At 54.0% G+C, this 16,769-nt stretch overlaps 1 protein-coding gene across 2 annotated transcripts in view; it reads left to right on the top strand.

Annotated features, from left to right (window-relative positions):
- Positions 1–9,424: 9,424 nt before the first annotated feature.
- Positions 9,425–16,769, top strand: part of ZC3H7B (zinc finger CCCH-type containing 7B) — a 50,161-nt gene continuing 42,816 nt past the window's right edge. For both annotated transcript variants that reach the window (XM_062202785.1, XM_062202784.1), the window contains exon 1: positions 9,425–9,646. The gene's annotated coding sequence lies outside the window, so the exon portion shown is untranslated. The remainder of the gene's footprint in view (positions 9,647–16,769) is intronic.

Raw genomic sequence — 16,769 nt, 5'->3', positions numbered from 1 at the left:
GATTCTGTCCCGGTTGCCCCTCTTCCAGGCCAGCTCTCTGCTGTGGCCCGGGAGTGCAGTGGAGGATGGCCCAAGTGCTTGGGCCCTGCGCCTGCATGGGAGACCAGGAGAAGCACCTGGCTCCTGGCTTCGGATCAGTGCGGTGCACCGGCCGCAGTGTGCTGGCCTCAGCGGCCATTGGAGGGTGAACCAACGGCAAAAGGAAGACCTTTCTCTCTGTCTCTCTCTCTCACTGTCCACTCTGCCTGTCAAAAAAAAACTGAAACTGGGGCTGAGAGGTGTGTGGTCAACTCCTGCACAAGTTCCTGGTTGGTCCGTGGTACTTGCAACCTTCCTTTGATTGGTTGGTGATGCTGTGCACTCTAGGGAATGTATGGTGGCCAAGTAGGCTCCAGTTGATCTGGGCGGGGGGGAGCAATGTTCCATGTAAGTGGCAGTCACTTTCTGCCCCAGGCCTGGAATTCCCCTACACAAACCCCACCAGACAATACTGGCCAGCACCTAAGGTTTTATCTATTGGAGAAGCAAATGACTACTTGAGTCCAGTGGTTCGTACCTTCCAGGGTCAGTTGCACAACTCTCTCAAGCCAGTGAATTCCTTTTGGTAAAGGACAAGAGGCCGGGTCCTGCCTTTATGTTATAGGGGTTCGGTCTAAGTGACCTCTCCCAATTGGCCTACACGTCTCACTTTACCTGTATTGAGAGCTAAACAGGTCATGTGCCAGATCCCCCCACCTGCAGCTCACGTAAGGAAGTGTGGGCATCATTACCCTTCCTGGCACAGACAAGTGAGCGCTGAAGCTCCAGACTGAACATGATATCTCCTGTCCTCTTCCCGCCCCCTTCTCTCCTAGTCTGCCTGCAGGGCTGTGTCAAATGCCACACTACACCATCCAAGGGCCGGGATTGGTCTCACCCTCACCCGGGTGCCCGCAGCAAGCTGCAAACCTGCACAGGCCCACAAAGTTAAGGGTATTCTTGATGGCTTCCTCTGTGGCCTGAGTGGATCCTGGGGCAGGAACTCCCTCCTTGGCAGTGTCTTTGCTGAGCAGCCAGCCTGGCTTGTCACTGGTGCTTCAGCCTTCCTCATTTGAACCCCATTCCAATCAGGGTCATACGATGTTTGTTTAAAATGAATTTGCGGCCGGCGCCGCAGCTCACTAGGCTAATCCTCTGCCTTGCGGCGCCGGCACACCGGGTTCTAGTCCCGGTCAGGGCACCGGATTCTATCCCGGTTGCCCCTCTTCCAGGCCAGCTCTCTGCTGTGGCCAGGGAGTGCAGTGGAGGATGGCCCAAGTCCTTGGGCCCTGCACCCCATGGGAGACCAGGAGAAGCACCTGGCTCCTGCCATCGGATCAGCGCGGTGTGCCGGCCGTGGCGGCCATTGGAGGGTGAACCAACGGCAAAGGAAGACCTTTCTCTCTGTCTCTCTCTCACTGTCCACTCTGCCTGTAAAAAAAAAAAAATTGCATCAATTGCTGAGATTTGCTGAGAGACTCCCCATAGGCTGCTGCTGTGCACCTACAGCTAGCACTGATCCATTCCTTTTAGGATTTCCTGGGGGTGACCCAGGCCCCCTTTTCCAACTGTACTTGAGACTTCCCTTGGCCCTTAGAGAAAGGTGGGTTCTAGGACATCTTCGGTGACTCTTCCCTCCCTTATCAGCTTCTGGACCTTTAGAACTGGAAGGGAGGGGCTGGCATCCTGGAATAGTGGGTTAAGCCACCTTCTTTGACACCTGCATCCCATATGGGTGCTGGTTCGAGTCCCAGATGCCCCACTTCTGATCTAGCTCCCTGCTAATGGCTTGGGAAAAGCAGTGGAAGATGGTCCAAGTGCTTGGGCCCCTGCTACTCAAGTGGGAGACCTGGAAGAAGTTACTGGCTCCTGGCTTTGGCCTGGCCCAGCCATGGGCATTGCAGCCATCTGAGGTGTGAACCAGCAGATGGAAGATCTCTCTCACTGTATCTCTCCTTCTCTCTCTCTGTAACTCTGCTTTTCAAGTAAATAAATAAATCTTTAAATAAGTAAATAAGAACTGGAAGGTGGAATTCCTAGCATAAATTCCATGAACTTCAAAGGTCATGGAGGTCACAGCAATGGAACAGGGCTGGCAGAGCTGGGGAGACTTGGGAGAGTCCACGTTGTGAGGGAGCCCAGGACTAGAAGCAGGCCAGACTGGCTCCATCCTACAGTTCCTTCCCAGCAAGCATACACTAAACGAATCAGGAAGGAAGCCCCTGGTAACAAATACTTATCGTTCATGACAGGAGTGGTTAACAAGATCTAGGTCTTGATAAAAACAAGCTAGAAAGGGCTCCACTCAGACTGCCCCCGGCATTCACAGTAACCACCACTACCTTTGTTCCTTTACAGATAACATGGCAAAGACATACAAATAGCCCTAGAGTGCTGATGGCTTGATCTCTTTCTACAGGCCACTCCAATAGTACCCTTTACTTAAATAAAGATTCACTTTGGCCGGTGCTGTGGCTTAACAGGCTAATTCTCCACCTTGCGGCGCCGGCACACCGGGTTCTAGTCCCGGTCGGGGCACCGGATTCTATCCCGGTTGCCCCTCTTTCAGTCCAGCTCTCTGCTATGGCCCGGGAAGGCAGTGGAGGATGGCCCAAGTGCTTGGGAGACCAGGAGAAGCACCTGGCTCCTGGCTTCAGATCAGTGAGATGCGCCGGCCGCAGCGGCCATTGACGGGTGAACCAATGGCAAAAAGGAAGACCTTTCTCTCTGTCTCTCTCTCTCACTATCTACTCTGCCTGTAAAAATAAAATAAAATAAAAAAATAAAGTAAAGCTTCACTTCTACTCTCCCTTTGTCCAGTCTTGTAAATCATCATCAACACCAGGACTCATTTCACTCCGTTCTCCTGCAACACTATTCTGACCATATTGGAATGCAAGTCCCGGCTACCCTACTTCCTGCTGATGTGCATCTGGGGAGGGAGTAGATGATGCCTCACATATTTGGGGTCCCTTCCACACACACCTAAGATCCAAACTGCATTCTGAGCTTCTGGGTTTGGCCTGCCCCAGCCCTAGCTGTTGTGGGCGTTTGGGGAGTGAACTAGTGCTTGGGAGATCTCACTCTGTCTGCCTTTCAAATAAAGTGAAAATAAATACTACATGTACAAAGGAGAAAGGATGCACAGAGGGTCAAGATAGACCAGAATTGTCACTGTTTTACAAGCAAAACACTTCACACCTGTCATTCTCTCTCTCTTGCCTGGCCTGAGAAGCCTGCTCAGCCTTGCACAGAGAAGTAGGACCATCGTGGGTCTCCTTTTTCCTCATTTCAACAGGTGAAGAACTGAGACGTGAGAGTCCAGTAATCTACCCGCCTTACACAGCTTCAACAAGAGACAGGAGAAGGGGGCTGGTGCTGTGGTATAGCAGGTAAAACCACCACCTGTAGTGCTGGCATCCCATATGGGCGCCAGTTCAAGTCCCAACTGCTCCACTTCCAATCCAGCTCTCTGCTGTGGCCTGGAAAAGCAGTAGAAGATGGCCCTAGTCCTTGCGCCTCTGCACCCGTGTGGGAGACCGGGAAGAAGCTCCTGGCTCCTGGCTTTGGATTGGTGCAGCTCCAGTCGTGGCAGCCAATTGGGGAGTTAATTAGTGGATGGAAGACTTCTCTCTCTCTCTCTCTCTCTCTCTCTCTCTCTCTCTCTCTCACTCCTTCTCCTCCCTCTGTGTAACTCTTGCAAATAAATACATAAATCTTTAAGGAGGGGGGAGTAGAAGGCAGGTCCTTGGGGTCATTTTCCATGCACACACAGAGCAAGTCACTTTGTGAAGTGTGAGGCAAGGATGAGGGGAACAGACTGAGGAGTGCTCTAGATCTTTCTCTTAAAAACTTTTCCAAAGAATGTTTAGAAGGGAAGAGCAGGCTGTCTCTGATTTGTCTGGTTCACCTAACTGAGTGTTTTAAATTCCATTCTGGTTCCTGAAAGCAAACTTAATTGCCAGTTATAAATGGAATATATAACAATATTTATGCTTATTTCCTGAAAAACAAAAAACAGCAAGCAAGGCTGCAGATTTGCCATTTAGTCAGATCAAAAACAAAGGGCTAAAGTATGCCTGACGCGTGAGGAATGTGGAGAGACATTCCCAAGTCCTCGGAGGGGGTGAGGCCTGCTGGCCAGGGCTCGTGGGGCTGCCCACCCCCACCCGCAGGACTAGGTAGGCTGGGAGAAGGGGGTAAGTGGTCATCATTTGTGTATGAAGGACACACCCCTGGGGCTCAAGCCCAGGGCTCCCCTAGATAAATAACTCATACTTCAAACAAGTCATTCCCTCCACAGTTATCCAACATCTACATTGTAACAGACACAGCAGCAGCGTTTCTAAGATGGATGGGATCTGCCCAGGAAACTAAACTCCACTCTGAGTGTTTGTGGAGGGTTTCCTGGTGTCTTCTTTTTTAATACGTTTTTTGCCCCAAGATGGAAATAGATTTCTTTGTTTTTAATAAAAACTGCAAGTAATTTTAAAATAATAGAGTTGCAAAAGAACACAAAGAAGAAAGTTGAAGGTAAACATTTGGCACAGCAATTAAGTCTGCATCCCAAATGGGAGTGCCTAGGTTTGAGTCCCAGCTCTGCTCCCCATTCTAGCTTCCTGTTAATGTGCATTCTGGGAGACAGCAGATGATGGACAAAGCACTTGGGTTCCTGCTACCCACATGGGAGACCAGGGTGGAGTTCCTGGCTCCTGGCTTCGGTCTGGCTTAGCCCCAGCTGTTCATTTGGGAAATGAACCAGTGAATAGAAGATCTCTTTCTCCCTCTCTCTCTCTCTCCCTAATTCTCTGACTTGCAAGTCGTATATATATATATTTTAACTCCAGGAGCCTGGAACCCAATCCAAGTCTCCCACAAGGACGGCAGAGTCTCAAGCATTTGAACCACCATCTGCTGCCTCTCAGGATGCATTAGCAGGAAGCTGGATGGGGAACCAGCACATGATGGAGGCATGGATATCGGTATTGCAAGAACTTACTTCTCCACAATGCCCAGCCCCTCAATAAAAAAAAAAATTAAGATTTATTTGAAAGGCAGAGTTACAGAAAGGCAGAGGCAAAGAGGGAGATAGAGGAGTCTTCCATCTGTTGGTTCACTTCCCACATGGCCACAGTGGCTGGAGCTGGGCTGATCTGAAGCCAGGAGCTTCTTTTGGGTCTCCCACATGGGTGCAGGCACCCAAAAACTTCTGCTTTCCCAGGCCATAGCAGAGAGCTGATCAGAAGTGGAGCAGCCGGGACTTAAACCGGCGCCCATATGGGATACCAACATTGCAGGCAGTGGCTTTGCCTGCTATGCCACAGTGTTGGCCCCAGCCCTGGTTTTTTGGATATATATATATACCCAAAAGCGCCATCACAGAAACACGCAGAGTGTGTGACAGAGATCTGGCCACTTCATAGCCCATTCAGACAGACACATAAGCTGTCAGATTCTGGGGTAAGCACAGGGGCTTCAGAAAGTTCATGGAACATGCACATCGTCCCTTCAACCCCACTTTCCCACGTACATGTTGAAGCCCCTCACACAATCATGCACTACCTAACATGTCAGTCAATGACAGACCACATACATGATGTTACATACCGCACAGCCTAGATGCATACATGCAGATTCCACACATTCTATGATGCTGGCCTGACAACAAAATCACCTAGCGATACCTTTCTCACTATGTGTCCCTGCATCAGGTGAGACATGGCTGTCCTCTTATTACATCCTGTTTTGGTCATCTAGAACAAACACTGTAGACTGAGTGGCAGAATATAAAGCATAAATTTATTTCTCTGGAGGCTGGAAGTCCAAGATCAGAGTGCCAGCATTGTCAGGTTCTTGGTGAAGGTGTCCTTCCTGGGAAAGCAGCAGAAGATGGCTCAAGTGCTTGGGCCCCTGCCACACACATGGGATATCTGGATGGAGTTCCTGGCTTCTGGCTTTGGTATAGCCATGCCCCAGCCTTTGCAGCTATTTGGGGAGTGAACCAGCGGAAGGAAGGTCTCTCTCTCTTGCCTTTCAAATAAACAAACATTTAAAAACGAAAAAAATTTCTTGCTGGAATTCTAGGACCTGGGGCTATGCTGAAGCTGTCAGGACATGGGCCTGACAAGGACTATCTGTAGGGCGAGCAAATGAACCCTGCACCTGGTTGCAACTCTGGCTCTCCCAGGAGACAAGAAGGCCTAAGGCTGGCACAGAAGGTGCTCACTGAAGAAGAGATTAATGATGAGCCTGTCAGTTCACAAAGTCAGGAACATGAGCTCTGCCTCCCATTCCCCGTTCACCCAGTCATGTGACAAGCCCTTGGGCATAAACTGGTGACAGATCCATAGTTTTTAAAGGATTTTCATTAAAAAATTATTTATCTTCATTATATTTGTAAGGCAGAGAGACAGAGAGCTATTTCATCCAGTGGTTCATCCTCCAAATGTTCCCAACAACCTGGGCCAGGCCTAGCTAGAACCCAGGAACCCCAGGGCCTCCCATGGGGGTGGCAGGGGCTTAAGTACCTGAGCTACTTCCTAGAGTGTACATCAGCCATCAGCTGCGTCAGAAGTAGAGGAGCTGAGGCCTGAGCCAGGCACTCTGATAGGGGACGCAGGCGTCCCAAGCGGCTGCATCAAACACCTAAGGTGTTCACCTCCTGGGGTAGGGATCACTGCCTTGTAGGTGGGTGAACCTGGGTCTGAATCCTGCCTCTGCCTCTTTCTGAGCTGTGTGACCAACTCACTTAACTGCTTTCTGTGTATTCCTTACAGGAGAATGAGTAAAGACAGCACCTGCTTCACGGGGCTTTTGAGAGAGGAAGCAAGCACATCACCATTCGCAAAGCGCTGGCTGGTGGCTCTTACTGTTTTTTCAGCTTTTACGTGTGGACAGAGCCCTGCTGCCCGCAAACAGCCCACTGGTGCCAGTCTCCTGATCCTTTTTCCCAACGCTATGGAGGAAGCTAGCGTTGGCTAGGATTGGGGTCTTACAACAAGTTAATGCAGGCAGAGGCAGACAGAGGGGGCTGGCAGCCAGCTGAGCCCCTTGAACGTTGGACAATCCTCTTTTCAGGATATGTGTTATGTCACTAGCAGCCTGGGACGGCTGGATCTCCAAACCCCTGGCAGCTAGTTCACTTGAAGCCAGATGCGTCAGTCCACCTGCTTCAACACCCTTAACTGTAAAATGGGAGTGATCACAGCCATGGTGCCCCGTGTGTACGTTTCTGAGCGTGTTTGATTGACGGCCTGGAGGACACGCGCTGCAGGCATACTTTCATTGCAACCCTTGAAACTTTATGTGGATTCAGTGTTCTCATCTTACAAATGAGGAAACAGAGGCTATTCAGTTGCCTGGGGTCACACACAGTCGGCAAGCCGCAGAGCTGGGGACCCTGGTCTTTCCCACTACACCACTTGCCTCTGAATCACCAGGCTCAGCTATTACTGCCGTTAGCCCACGGAGCTGAAACCCCAGATGACCTTCGGAATCCCAGAAGGGCTGGTTTCCCATTAAACGTCCGAGAGGCACAGGCCTCTGCTTTCCCTCCTGGGCACGAATGTCCATCCTTTGCATGCCAGAGGCTGTCTTTTTGCTGTGACTCTGGGGGTGGTAAGGCAGGGGGAAGGCACCCACACAAGAGTTTGAGAACTGCCGGAGGCACAGCTGCTTCTAAGCCTCCCAGAAAGCAGACAGAGTTGTGGCACAGTGGGTTAAGCCACCATCAGCATCCCAGATTCCGGTGTTTCTACTTTGGATCCAACTCCCTGCTAATGTGCCAGGGAAGGCAGCAGAAGATGGTCCCAGTACCTGGGCCCCTGCTACCCACCTGGGAGACAAGGAGGGAGCTCTAAGCTCAAGGCCTGTGCCGTTGAGGCCATCTGGGGAGTGAACCAGTGGATGAAACATTTCTCTCTTTGTCTCTGTCACTCTGCCTTTCAAGTAAATACATTTTTAAAAACTTTAAAAAAAAAAAAAAAAAAGGAGACACAGTGGAAAGTGCCAGAGGCCAGGCGAGGCACAGTTTCTGGAGTCAGACTCCGCCACCTGGGGCCAGCTGCTTCACCTCTGAGCTCTGCAATGTCCCAGGGTTACTGCAGGAGGTAAGTAAACAAACAGCCCCAGCATCTTGTCTTGCTAGCATGGACACAGTGTATCTAAAGGTTTAACGTTTGTCTCACTGTAGCAGCCCCCCTTCCTAACACTGTGCCTGGCACAAAGGTCCGTGGAAGAGATACCCTACAGAGAGCCAGTCTGCCAGGCTCTCAGACGGTCCGCAATAAATCAGATGCGCATACACCACGTGTGTGTATGCACACGCATGGGTACATGAGAGAGGGGAGGGAAACTTGAGAGATGTGAGTCCTGCTGGCATCCATGTGCAGGCAGCATGGGGGCGGGGGTGTTGAACACTTTGGAACCCGAAGCTCTGGGTTCAGATCCACCTTTCCCAGCTCTGAGGCAGTGCCAGTGATGCTCAGAGCTGGCCTGACTGGTTACTCTCACTTTACCTGGAGGGTTTTCTAAGCTGCCTCAATACCTCTGCAAAAAGATACCTGATATGGATTCTCCCCTGGCCTGACCTCTACTTGGGCGTCCTCCAACATTTCAAAGAGGCCCCCACTTCTGGACTTGGCTGTTCCCTTCTGCATTGTCCAGTTTCAGCTGGCGTCATGTTAAACCATTCTAGCTGGACTCTCCTGCCGCCTTCCATTTCTGGTCATCACCATTATCTCAGGGGGATCTTCCTCCTCCTCTTCCTCCACCCCCTAGGGCAGTGCATGGGGTGGGGTGGGGGGCTGCCTTCAGCAGGACTCCTGCGGGGTAGCCAGAAATGCTGTAACTCCTGAGGGGCCCCTGTAGTCCTTTTCCACCCACTGGGTCCCATCTTGTTCCTTGGCTATACGTTTCCATACCGAATTCGGAGCCAAGCCCTAATCTCCCTTACTGCAAAACCCACCGCAGTGGTCCCCACACCTCTCACGCTGAGCCCCCCTTGAATAAAGGACTCTCGTTAACCAGAAACGTCGCCGGAAAATCATTTCTGTCCCATCCCAGCCTGTGGTCCTCAGAGGGGTCCGGGAACAGGGCGCAAACACCTGGAAACCAGGGGGGCCTTGGACACGGCTGGGGAGGGGAGAGGCGCTGTTTGCACCGACATCAGCCCCAGAAACGCATCACTGCCCCCAAAGAGATATTTTTTAAAAAGAAGGGCAAACTCCGGGCATGAGCGCCCCGCGAGGAAGAGGGGGCTCCGCGCCGCCCCCTCCCCGGCCCGCAGGTGCGCAGCCCGCGCCGCCCACCCGGGCGCGGCGCGGCGCGGCGCGGCGCGGCGCGGGCAGCCGCGCTCTAGGACCCGAGGAGGAAGAGCCGCCGGGAGACGGCGCCGGGAGCGGGCGCTGCCGCGAGCGGCCGGCCGAGGCTGGAGATGGACGGGGAGCGCTCCGGAGCCACATGGGCCGAGCTGCCGGGGCGGCGGCCCCGGGAGCAGGATGCGGCCGCCCGTAATTAAATAGCATTTACTCTTATTATTACTAATAATAATAACGTAATCATACCTCTAGTCATAGCATACCATTTATCGGGCTCGGCGCAGGCCCGCGGGGAGCGCAGCCCGGCCGAGGTGAGTGCTTGGCGCGGCCGGGCCCCGCGGGCAGAGGCCGGGGCCGCCGGGGCGCGGGGGCGCCCGGGCCGGAGGCGCGCGCGGCCGCCCGGACACATTAAGCAATGGCCTCCCTGAACCCCATTCCTCCCTTTCGGGGAGCCCTGCCCCGAAGTTGCAGAGTTGTGGTGCGGCCGGGGGCACCTGCCGCGGCGGCCGAGGTGGGGGGGTGTCATGGAATTTGTTTCTGTGCGGGGCTCTCGCGCTTTGGGGGTTCGCGGTTGCTTGGCCGGCCCCCTCCCCCCACCCGTCAGGGGCGCCGCTGGCACTGTTTCCCTTGCTTTTGTGTTCATCTTGGCCCCGCACTGCCCAAGGTGTTGGAGGTGCCGCGGCGAGGGCCAGGGACCGCGGCCGCCCGATGGGCCGCCCTTGGCGGCTGCGGCAGTCACGCGAGCCCGGGGATTCAGGGCCTGCGGCCCGGCTCAGGGGGAGGGGGCGGCAGGAAAGGGGGGCGCGGTCTGGGCTCACGGGGCAGGAGGGCATTTCCGGTCGCGGGGTCTGACCCTGGGCTCCGGGGAGGGGGGGCCGTGGGCGGTCCGTGCTGGGAGGCAGGCTCTGGATCCCGGGGGTCGGCCCTGCGGAGCTGGGGGCTCAGGAGCCGGGGACCCCAGCCTGGGACCCCGCCTCTTGCCCACCCGGAGCTTGAGGGCCTCCTGGGAGGCCTGCTCTCTCTCCTCTTTACTCCCCTTCCCCCTTCAACCCTGGTTGGGGTGTTTTTAAGGTGCCTGGTTTGTGGGTCGTTTACATAGAGACAAAGCATTTGTTCAGAGGGGAGGAAAAAAAAAACACCGTGTGGAAACCATTCTCTCTGATAGACCCGGGGGACTGTGGAGTCTGCGTGGTACCAGGGGCAGACCGGAGGGCAGGGGTCCCAGATGGGAGTCTGGGGAGCCTGAGCGCTGGGCCTGGAGTGGGGGGCCGGCGGCCCACAGCCGCAGCTCGGGGATTCATTTCTCCGAAGACAAGCAGCTCCAACTTCTTGCCATTTTCCTCGGCGCCAGCGATTCACCCAGTCTGATGAAAATAGCAGAATGCAGATTCTTGAATTTGCACACAAATGTGATAATTATAGTACATTTGGCAACTGTGTTGGACACAGAATTCTAGCAGCATCTTTGGTTCTACTACCCCCCCCCCCCAACCATACCCTCCCTCTCCTTTCTCCACTGTCACCTCCCCAAGAGAGGCTGGCCACCGGCTAGGGACCCCGCTCCTGGCTGGAGCAGGTGTGAGACAGGAACACTGAGGATGGCTGAGAGATTGTGTGGGCCCTGGGCTCTGAGTTCTGAGTTGATGGCTTGTCATGCAAGTGGGGACAGCTCAGAATGTGAGTTTTGGGGACTTATTGGCGGGGCTAAGAAGTTTGGGATGAACTGATCTCCATCTCAAATATGAGGAAACTTGAGACATCAGTGGATCCCTTAAATAGCACCTTTTAGTTTATAACATGGCTTGGCTTATCTGTCCTTGGATAGACATCTTTCTTTCAAGATTTATTTGTTTATTTGAGAGGCAGAGTTACAGAGAGGCAGAGAGAGAGTTTCCATCCGCTGGTTCACTCCCCAAATGGCTGTAACGGCTGGAGCTGGGCCAATCTGAAGCCAGGAGTCAGGAGCTTCTTCCAGGTCTCCCACGTGGGTGCAGGGGCCCAAGCACTTGGGTCATCTTCCACTGCTTTCCCAGGTCATTAGCAGAGAGCTGGATTGGAAGAGGAGCAGCTGGGACTCAACCAGCGCCCATAGGGGATGCCAGCCCTGTAGGCGGAGGCTTTACCTGCTGTGTCGTAGCACCAGCCCTCGGGTAGACATTTTCCACCTGTTTCTCAGGTGAGAAACCTGAGGCCCAGAGAACTGGGCATCTTTCTGGAAAGTCACAGAAGCAGGGCTAGGACCGGCTGTTTTCTGTCTCCCAAATCCTTGCCCTTTCCGGAGCCCTGGCTGTGTCTCAGCACGTTGCTTTTCTAGCCTCTTGTGAGATGCTGTGGGGCAGGTTTGGAATTCAAGTTGTCGCCCGTAGTCTGGCTGGAAAAAGGAAGTTCACAGGAACAGACCAGTGAGAGAACAAGAAAACGCTCCGGTCTGGAGTCATGCACGTGCAGCGGAAGTGCTAACCTGGAAAAAGTGGGAAAGGCTTCTGCCAGAAAGTAAGGGGTGGGGAGGCGTGGCCAGGGAGAAGGAGGAGGAATTCCTGGGCCAGCCACAGTTGCTGCGCTGAACCTCCAGTGGTTCCCCGAATGTATTATCTGCATTCCCAGGTGAGGTGAGGGAATGCAGGACCAAGGCCGCCTGGCTGGGTTTGAACCATGTCTCTTGAAGGTGCTGCTGCTTCCTGTGGCCAGCCTCTGCTCTGGTGCGTGGACGAGAACACAGACCGGGCTGGTCTGAGTCCGCAGAAGCCGCAGGGGTAGAGGCGCAGGCTCTCCCCAGACCAGGAAGTTCCACTGGACTGGTGTGGTGTCTGTCCTGGGGCTCTGCAGGACAGACCCAGCAAAAGTGCTACACTAGGCTTTTGGAAACAGGTGGTGGTGCATGGAGGGCTGGGGCTGAACTTGGAGACTGGAGTTAGTTCTGTCCTGCTGGCTGTCTGGGCTGTGTACGTCCAGCTCAAGGCTTGGGCGTGAGACAGGTGTGGGTGATGAACCTGAGCTTCCCCAGGGCAGGATATAGGTCTGACTCCCCCTCTGCCTGCAGCCCCGGGGGATGTGCCCGGAGGATGCTGTTGGCCCTTGCGCTGTCGAGCTGAGTCCCCAGTGGAGGAGAGGAAGGTTCATTTTTCCAGTGAGTGGAAGGTCTTGCTAGAAGCAGCACCACTTGCAAGATGGATTGAGGAAGGCCAGAGAAAGGGCGTTCTGAGCAGGGAGCTGAGAGGAGCAAAGGCAGGGAGGCATGGAGAAGGAACAGGTCACCTGGTACAGCCACAGTGTAGGGGGCACATGTGAGTTAAGGTTCCTCTTGGGCTGTACCACTGTGGTGGTCCCTTTGGCTCTCTGGGTCTCAGTTTCCCCTTCTGCAAGCAAGCCCTGAGATCTGATGATGTGTGATGTTAGCCTGTGCCTGGGGATTAGGACAAGAATCTCAACGAGGCCAGCGCCGTGGCTCACTAGGCTAATCCTCCGCCTGCGGCGCCGGCACACCGGGTTCTAGTCCCGGTCGGGGCGCCGGATTCTGTCCCGGTTGCTCCTCTTCCAGTCCAGCTCTCTGCTGTGGCCTGGGAGTGCAGTGGAGGATGGCCCAAGTCTTTGGGCCCTGCACCTGCATGGGAGACCGGGAGAGGCACCTGGCTCCTGGCTTCAGATCAGCGCAGTGCGCCGGCTGCAGCGCACCGGCCCCAGCAGCCATTGGGGGGTGAACCAATGGCAAAAGGAAGACCTTTCTGTCTGTCTCTCTCTCACTGTCCACTCTGCCTGTCAAAAAAAAAAAAAAAAAAAAAAAATCTCAACGAAACCAGCTAGAGGGGTTTTACAGTCTTCATTACTTGAATGGATACCGGTCCAGCTGTTCCCTGGTGGCCAGGCCCTTTTGGGAGTGGTTTTCCCTAGGTGAGCTAATTTAATCCTCATAGCAGCCCTGTAGGCGGGCACTGCCGTTCTCTCCATCTTACTGATCAAGAACCATGGGGCAGGGAGGCGAAGTGACATTGCGTAAGCAGCAGAGCTACACAGCATAAAGCCCAGGCGGTCTATCTCTGGAGATGGCCCAGTGTGGGACAGGCAGGGGAGGGGAGACTGCTGGGGCCAACAGTGCAGACCTGAGCATTGTCAGACAGCAGGAGGTGGAGGTGTCCCCTGAGGAGGGCCGAGCCGCAGCCTGAAGCCAGAGGCCCAGCCTGGCCTGATGAAGCCATGATGACCGTGTCAGCTCCCCTGAGCCCCCGCAGAAGCCTGCTCCTTTCATCACATTTAACAGCCCATAGGAAGCAGGCTCGATTTCCTTTCTCTGTCGTCGCTAGCTCTGGGACCCCATCAAGCCTTGCTTATTGCCCCAGTGAGTCAGTTTCTTTGCGAGCATCCCGATGGCTTCTGCAGGCGCCTTGGCGCAGTTTCTCCATCACAGAGACAGGCAGCCACATTTCTGCATTCTCTGCTTCGGAACCAGCGAGCCAACTTCAGCAATCCCCAGGCCCCGTATCAGAGGCGGAGACACAGGCGACAGCAACCGCTGCGTGTTTAGAGCCACTGCGGGCCAGCACTGTCTTTGAGGCAGGGATAATTGTCAGCATAGAGGCGGAGACTGAGGCTCAGAGAGATCCAAAATCACATAGCGGTGGTAGAACAGGAAGTCAGATGGAGCCAGGCCTGTTGGCCTCCAGAATCCAAGGTCTTAGCCTCCCTTCAAGAGAGGTGCCTTCAAGTTACTTCCAGTTGGGGCCAGCACTGTGGTGCAGTGGGTAAAGCCGCTGCCTGGGAGGCCAGTATCCCAGTGGGCTGGGTTTGAATCCTGGCTGCTCTGCTTTTGATCTAGCTCCCTGCCACTGTACCATGGATAGCAAGTGCTTAGGCCCCTGTCACCCACCCACACGGGAGACCCAGATGGAGTCCCAGGTTCCTGACTTCTGCATGGCCCAGCTCCTGAGGTTGCAGACATTTGGGGAGTGCACCAGCAGGTGGGAGATCTCTGTCTCTCCCTCTCTCTTTCTAACCCTGCCTTTCAAATAAATGAAATCTTTTTTTTTTTTTAAGTTACTTCCACTCTCCAGGAAACTCTTTTCTTGTGTCGTGTTTATACCTAAAAGCTCACTAATTGTCACGACAATCTTTCAAGTAAGAGGTGTCGCTCACCCTCTGGCTCTTGCTGCTCTGGTGGACTGTGGATTGGAAAGGGTCCAGGCAGGGCACTGGACGCTCTGAGACCCAGAGCTGTGTCTTCTGGCCAGCTCTTGTTTCTGAAGTGCTGGGGGCCGGCCAGCTGCCGCTCATTGAGCACTTCCCAGGAGAGCTACAAGGAAGGTAGAGGCTGTGACCTTTCTGGGGTTTCCAGAGGCCACCCTCATTCATCTGTGCCTTGTTCCCTGGAACATTCCATGTCATGCTCTGTGCCTCTGGTGGCAGAAAAACACAGAGCAAGGAGTCCAAAGTCCTGCTTTCTATTCCCAACTGCAGCCCAAGCTGGCTTCGTGATCTGGGGCACAAGCATTTTGTTGTTCTTGGCCTTCGTTTCATGATTTTTTTAAAAACTTTTCCATCTTTTGAATTTTCTAGTTTATCGACATCGTTGGTTTATTTTTTATGATTTACTTATTTGAAAGGCAGAGTTACAGAGACAGAGAGGGAGGGAGGGGGAGAGAAAGAGGTCTTTCCATTCACTGGTACATTCCCCAAAGGGCTGCAACAGCTGGGGCAGGGCCAGACTGAAGCCAAGAGCCAAGAGCTTCATCTAGGTCTCCCACGTGAGTGCAGGGGCCCAAGCACTTGGACCATCTTCTACTGCTTTCCCCAGACCATTATCAGGGAGCTGGATTGGAAGTGGAGCAGCTGGGACTCCAACTGGCACCCACATGGGCTGATGCATGGATTGCAGGCCATGGCTTCACCTGCAGAGCCACAACACTGGCCCCCTCAGTTTCATTAAAAAAATTTAATTTATGTATGGTATTATTTGAAAGGCAGAGAAATTGACAGATTTTCCTTCTGCTGGTTCACTCTCCAGATACCTGCCAACAGCGTCTGGGCCAGATTGAAGCTGGGAGCCCAGCGCTCGGTCAGTCTTCCATGTGGGTTGCAGGGACCCAAGTACTTGAACCATTTCCAGCTGCCTCCAGAGTGTGCATTAGCAGGAAACTAGAACCAGGAGTAGAGCTGGGACTCAAACCCGGACACTCTGATACGGGGTCTGGGTGTCCCAAGCAGCACCTTAAACAGTCCAAACACCTGCCTCCCACCCCCACCTGAGCCTCCTCTGTGAAACGCTGATCCAGTTGTGTCTGCCTCTGGTATCCACAGGGTCAAACGAAGGAACTTACAAAGCTGGAAAGACTGGAATAACTTAGAATGTTCCTGAATCCTCCACTTTCTGCTTTGTTCCAGGCCTGGAACGCGGCAGTAGCCTCTAGACTAACCTGACTGTCCCTCCCATCATCCGTCTTCCACGCAGCAGCTAAAGGCATCTTCTTTCTTCCTTATTTTTGACAGGCAGAGTGGATAGTGAGAGAGAGAGAGAGACAGAGAGAAAGGTCTTCCTTTGCCGTTGGTTCACCCTCCAATGGCTGCCGCGGCCGGCGCACCTAGTTGATCCGAAGCCAGGAGCCAGGTGCTTCTCCTGGTCTCCCATGGGGTGCAGGGCCCAAGGACCTGGGCCATCCTCCACTGCACTCCCGAGCCACAGCAGAGAGCTGGCCTGGAAGAGGGGCAACCGGGACAGAATCCGGCGCCCTGACCAGGACTAGAACCCGGTGTGCTGGCGCCGCTATGTGGAGGATTAGCCTGTTGAGCCACGGCGCCGGCCCTATCTTCTTTCTTCTTGAGATCTAAATTGTGGCAACACTGCTGAAACCTGCCAGCGGTTTCCTGCCACATGTGGACCAGCCCTGGCTCGCAGCATGGCCTGCGTGGAGCTCTCTGACTGGCCTTGGCCTTGGCCTCCCCCTCCTTCCCCCGCTTCCCTTGCTTCCTGTCGGCTTGCTCTCCTCACTGGCCTGCCGCCTTCTCTCCCTGAGCACCCTCAGCTGGTTGCTGCCTCAAGGCCATCGCTCCTGTGCCGGGTGCGCTGTGTCCCCTGCACTCGCCGCCTTCGGTGACTGCCTGCTCCAAGAGCCTTCCCGTCCGCCCTCCCTCACTCGGTGCCATGCTTCCTGTTTTAGTTTCTTTGTAATTCTTAGCTGTCTCTGCTTGCATTGTGCGTTTAGCACTGACTCTTTGATTTATGTATTCATTTATTTAATTTGAGAAGGAAGGAGACATACCCACAGAGAGACCTCACATCTGCTGGTTTACTCCCCAGATATCCACCAAGACTGGGGCTGGACCAGGCCAGAGAACCAGAACCAGAAACTTCTTACAGGGACCCTGGGAAAGGACTTTTTTTTATGCTTTTTAACTTTATTTTTATTTGTTTGAAAGGCAGAGTGACAAGGGTGGGGTTGGGAGAGA

Source organism: Lepus europaeus, chromosome 10 (assembly GCF_033115175.1).
Source record: "Lepus europaeus isolate LE1 chromosome 10, mLepTim1.pri, whole genome shotgun sequence".
NCBI classification, from domain to species: Eukaryota; Metazoa; Chordata; class Mammalia; order Lagomorpha; family Leporidae; genus Lepus; species Lepus europaeus.
Note: the sequence above shows the minus strand (reverse complement) of the source record. Positions and strands in the feature narration are given on the sequence as shown.